At 35.7% G+C, this 6,190-nt stretch overlaps 1 pseudogene; it reads right to left on the bottom strand.

Moving 5' to 3' along the window:
- Window positions 1-3,145: 3,145 nt before the first annotated feature.
- On the bottom strand, window positions 3,146-5,229 carry LOC140528290 (heat shock cognate 71 kDa protein-like; annotated as a pseudogene).
- Window positions 5,230-6,190: the final 961 nt, after the last annotated feature.

Below are 6,190 nucleotides of genomic sequence, written 5' to 3'. Positions count from 1 at the left end.
CTGAAAGACTTATGATGAAAAATTGCTATCCAACCCCATGCAGAGAACTGATGGTGCCTGAACACAGATTGAAGCATACTTTTTAAACTTTATTTTCTTATGTTTATTTCTATGTTTCCTTTTACAAGGTGACTACTATGAAAATGTTTTACATGACTACGCATGTAATAACTTATGTTGAATTGTATGCCTTCTCATTGATGGAGGATGGGCATGAAAGAAGAGTGAGAATTTGGAACACAAAGTTTTAATAAATGAATGTTAGAAATTGTTTTCACATGTAACTGGGGAAAATGAATGACTAGATATAGAAAAAAAATTATTAAGAACAACTACACTGATATTCTAGAACCAGAAGGTAAAATATTCACTGAAACAACCCATCGATCAGCTTCTGAAAGAAATTCCAAAATGAAACTTCAAAATAATATTGTCACCAAATTCAAGAATTATCAGTTCAAGGAGAAAATACTGCAAAGAACCAGAAAGAAAGAATTCAAATATCAAGGAGCCATACTCAGGATTTCATAGGATTTAGTTGGTTCTACATAAAAGGATTAGAGGGTTTGGATTATGATACTCTAGGAGGCAAAGGAATTTAGATTACAACCAAGATTCAAGTACCCCTCAAAATTGTGCATATACTTTCAGGGGAAAAGATGAACATTCAGTGAAACAGGAGACTTTCACACTTTCCTGATGAAAAGACCAGGGTTTAACAGAAAATTTAACCTTCAAATACAAGACTCAAGAGAAACATAGAAACATATAAAGGAAAAAAAAATATGTACATTATTCAATTTGATTAAATTATTTACAGCCTCACATGAGACTTAATAACTGTATCTTTATTAGGGCAGTTAGAGGGAGTATACATAGATAGCAGGTGTAATACGCTATGACATATTATATATATATATATATATATATATATATATATATATATATGTGCGTGTATATATATGTATATATGTATATATACACATATATATATGTGTGTATATGTATATATGTATATATAATATATACTCTATATGTGTGTGTTGTATATATATGTATATATGTATATATACACATATATATATGTGTGTATATGTATATATGTATATATAATATATACTCTATATGTGTGTGTTATGTATAAGTTGACTTTTATGTTAGGACAAAAAAATTAAGGGAGGAAGAAAATGATTGCATTTGGAGAAGAAAGGGGGAGGCAGTATAGGGTAAATTATATCAGACGAAGAGGCAAAAAAGACCTGTTTTAGTAAAAGGAAGGAAAAAAGGGAGGAAGGAAGGAAGGAAGGAAAGAAGGAAAGAAGGAAAGAAGGAAGGAAGGGAGCATTGTTTGAATATTCATCTCATCAGATTTTGCTCTAAGAGGGAATAACTTACACAGTCAATTGGGTATAGAAATTTGTTTGGTAGTCATAATCACGAATGTGAATAGGATGATTTTTTCCATAAACTGGAAGTGCATAGCAGAGTGGATTAAAAACCAGAATTATACAATATGTTGTTTATAATAAATACATTTGAATTAGAGAGATAACACACAGAGTAAAGATAAATGACTGAAGCAGAAGATATGCCTTAACTGAAGGAAAAAATAAAGGAGAGCTAGCAATCCTATTGTAGACGGAGTAAAAGCAAAAACAGAACAAATTGAAAGAGATACTCAATTTAGTAGAAAATCTGATATATTAAATCCAAGAGAAATATAAATGTTTCTATTTATATAAATATTTATAAATATAACACATCAATGATCAATTGACCAATCACAAGAGATGCAATAAGGACAGATGATGATTTATTTTTACATGAGGATACATGACACATGTATAAGATTGTTATTAGTTATTGAATAGTTCAAAAGAAAGATTGAGGTAGACTTGAGTATGATATGAGTCTGAAAAATAAAACCATTTAGGAAAAGGTAAAAAGAATAATTATCTTATACAAATGAGGTACAACAGGAAAAACTGACACAGAGGAATTTGATGTGGCAGGTGGTGAAGACTGGAAGTTCTGGAACCCTGCTCTCACTGGGAATGGGTTAAAGAGGTAACAATTTGAATATTTCTAGGAAGGTATAAAAATCTTCTAAGTTCAGAAAAAAATACAAGGGTAAGGAAATAGGTAGGGGAGAGAGCATAAGGGAGAGATTTTTAGAGGGAACCTTATTCACATATGATCTGAGTTAACGAAGAACATATGCATTTAGAAGGGAATAAAAGTCTTCTAAAATGTATAAAGCAATAAGATGGTAAGGGAACAGGATGGGGTGGATAACAAAGAGTGTCTAGATTAATGCAACGGTATAAAAAGAGAATAGCAAATATATGTGGAAGGTGATAAAAGTTGTCTAAATTCACATAGAAACAACAAGCTAAGGAGAAAAGGTGGGGGAGCAGAGGATAAGGAAGGGATTTTTGGAGGGTGGAGGTTAAGTAATAGGAGGCCAAGGTTGTGGGTAGAATTCAGGAAAAATAGGAAAAAAAGAAACACACAACATAAAAAACAGATGAGTGGTAGAAATTATTAGAAAAAAAAAAGGTTAGTAATCATGATCCCAGACAGAAATAAAGGTAAAATAGTCTTAATCAATTTACAAAAACAAGGCAACTTCTTTATGTGTCAGCCATATCAATCAATATAGTTTTAGACTACTTAAAATTAGTAGATAGCACAATGCTGTGCTGTAGGAATTGATAAGTTGGTAGACTTAGAAACTATGGAAAGACCTGGACTTATCAGTGGAAGATGATACTCACCCTCAGAAAATGAGAACAAGCAAGTACAGCATGGTCTTAGAAAGATGCATATGAATGTAAATATCTCTGTATAAGTATGATTATAGGTATTTAAGTATATATATATATATATATATATATATATATATATATATATATATATGTTTCTGTGTATGTACATGTATGTTTATCTGTATATGTATACACACATATACATATACATACACACATATCTATCTATATACACATTTTGGTCAAAAATAGGCTGCAAAATCTGACTTTTTTTTTTATGGTGCCAATTTTAAATAGTTTTTATTCTCCAGGACAAGATTGCATTTCCACTTGTTTACAATACTGATAAAGTGCAATGTTGTTCACTTCTCTCCCTCTGCACACATTCAAGTATTCAGAATGCCCAGATTTACACAGTAGCTTAAATGTTACTTTTAAACTGCTACTGCCTTGGCTACAAATTTTGAGTCCTTCAATTTTTGGGAAAGCTGTGTGGAATGCTCTTTCTTCTGTTGTTTAGTCCACCTCTTCAATGGTAGGTCCAGAAGAAGCACCTCCAGATGGTGCTGTTCCTCCCCCTGGGAATCCACCAGGCATGCCTCCTGGCACGCTCCCTGCGCTCTGGTACAGCTTGGTAATGATGGAGTTGCAGACCTTCTCCAACTCTTTCTGCTGATGCTCAAATTCTTCCTTCTCAGCAGTCTGGTTCTTATTCAGCCAGTTGATTATTTCATTACATTTGTCAAGGATCTTCTGTTTGTCTTCATCACCAGTTTTGCCTTGCAGTTTTCATCCTCCACTGTAGCCTTCATGTTGAAAGCATAAGATTCAAGAAAATTCTTGGAAGACACCTTGTCTCTCTGCTCTCATCCTCAGCCTTGTATTGTCTGTATGGTCCAGTCTCCTGGACGATACGCTCAATGTCTTCCTTGCTCAGACGTCCTCTATCATTGGTGATGGTGATCTTGCTCTCCTTGCCTGTGCTCTTATTCACAGCAGAAACATTGAGAATGCCATTTGCATCAATGTTAAATGTTACTTCAGTCCTAGGAACAATTCTGGGTGCTGGGCGGGGGGGATTTCTGTGAGCTCAAATTTGCCAAGCAGGTTGTTATCCTTTATCATTGCCCTCTGACCTTCATAAACCAACACTAGGTTGGTTGTCCGAATAAGTGGTAAATGTCTGTGTCTGATTGGTGGGGATGGTGGTATTATGTTTGATCAGAACACTCATAACTCCATCGGCAGTTTCAGTTCCAAGGGAAAGAGGAGTGATATCCAACAGCAACAAGTGCTGCACATTCTCAGATTTATCTCCAGACAAAATGGCAGCCTGAACAGCTGCACCATAAACAACAGTTTTATCAGGGTTGATACTCTTGTTGAGCTCCTTGCCATTGAAAAAGTCTTGCAGAAGCTTCTGGATTTTGGGAATTCGAGTGGAACCACCCACCAGGGCGATGTCATGAATCTGTGATTTATCTAGCTTAGCATCTCTTAAGGTCTTTTCCACAGGGTCCAGCATGCCATGGAAGAGATCAGCATTTCAACTCTTCCAAACATGTTCGAGAGATTGATGTATAGAAGTTGATTCCTTCATAGAGGGAGTCAATCACAATACTGACCTGGGTGCTAGAAGAAAGGGTGCATTTTGCACGTTCACGAATGGTGTGAAGATGGTGAACAGCTCTACTCTTCTCACTGATGTCCTCCTTGTGCTTTTGCTTGAACTCCAGAATGAAATGGTTGACCATTTGGTTGTCAAAGTCCTCCCCACCCAAGTGGGTGTCTCCAGCCGTGGACTTGACCTCAAAGATGCTATCTTCTATGGTAAGAATAGAGACATCGAAAGTACCACTTCCAAGGTCAAAGATCAACACATTTCTCTCAGCATCAACCTTTTTGTCCAAGCCAAAAACACTAACAGCAGCAGTTGGTTCATTGATGATTTGGTGCACATTGAGAGCAGCGACGGTTCTAGCATCTTCAGTGGCCTGATGCTGAGAATCATTGAAATAGGCTGGTACTGTGACGAAGGCATTTGTGGCAGTCTTCTCAAGGTAAGCTTCAGCAATTTCTTTCATCTTGGTCAAGACCATAGAAGAGAGTTCTTTTGGATAGAAACTTTTGGTCTCCCCTTTGTACTCCACCTGGACCTTAGGTCTGCCTGCGTCATTCACCACCGTAAAAGGCTAGTGCTTCATGTCTGACTGAACAACTGCATTATCAAATATGCCACCAATCAGATGTTCGGCATCAAAAACTGTGTTGGTGGGGTTTATTGCAACTTGATTCTTTGCAACATCGCCGACTGAACGTTCTGTGTCAGTGAAGGCAATGGAGCTGGGGGTGGTCCTTTTTCCTTGTCATTAGCAATGATCTCCACTTTCTCATGTTGGAAGACTCCCACACAGGAGTAAGTGGTGCCAAGATTAATGCCAACTGTGGGTCCCCTCGACATGGTTGCTGGAGAGTTGGGGGTCGTAGCTGACGGCTGTAGAGAAAGAAGGGCTGCTGCTGTGCTGAGTAGCTAAATCTGACTTTCTAAATGAAATGGATGAACATTTATAAAAATATAAATTGTCCAGATTAAGAGAAGAGGAAATAAAACCCTTAACCTCATTTTTGTTTTTAAAAGGAAATTAAACAAACAATCAGTGAACTCCTTAAGAAAAAAAGCTCCAGGTTCATGTGAATTTACAAGTGAATTCTACTAAACATTTGAAGAACACTTAATTCCATATTATATAAACTATTTGGGGAAAATATATGAAGAAAGAGTCCTAACAAATTCCTTTTATAACACAATTATTGTGCTGACGTATAAACCAGGAAGAGCCAAAACAGAGAAAGAAAACTATAGACCAATTTCCCTAATGAATATGGAAGCAAAAACTTTAAATAAAATATTTTCAAAGTGATTATAGTAATTTATCATGATGATTATACACTATGACCAGATAAGATTTATACTGGAAATGCAGGGCTGATTTAATATTAGGATAACTCTCAGCAAAATTGATCATTTCAATAACAAAACTAACAGAAATCATATGATTATCTCAGTAGGTGCCAAAAAAGCTTTTGACAAATACAGCTCCCATTCCTGTTAAAAGCACTAGAATAGTAGCAATATATGGAATTTTCCTTCAAAAGAAAAGTAGCATTTATCTAAAACTATCAGAAAGCAATCTATACAATGGGGATAAGTCAGAAGCAATCCCAGTAAGATCAGAGATGAAACAAGGATGCTCATTATCACCACCATTATTCAGTTCTGTAGTAGAAATGTTAGTTTTAGCAGTGAAAAGAAACAGCGATTGAAAGAATTAGACAGGCAATGAGGAAACAAAGCTAAGACTCATTGCAGCTGATATGGTAGCATACTGAGAGAATCCACTAAAAAATAACTATTTGAAGAA

This window comes from Notamacropus eugenii, chromosome 1 (genome assembly GCF_028372415.1).
Source record: "Notamacropus eugenii isolate mMacEug1 chromosome 1, mMacEug1.pri_v2, whole genome shotgun sequence".
NCBI lineage: Eukaryota > Metazoa > Chordata > Mammalia > Diprotodontia > Macropodidae > Notamacropus > Notamacropus eugenii.
This window is presented reverse-complemented; position numbering and strand designations above follow the sequence as displayed.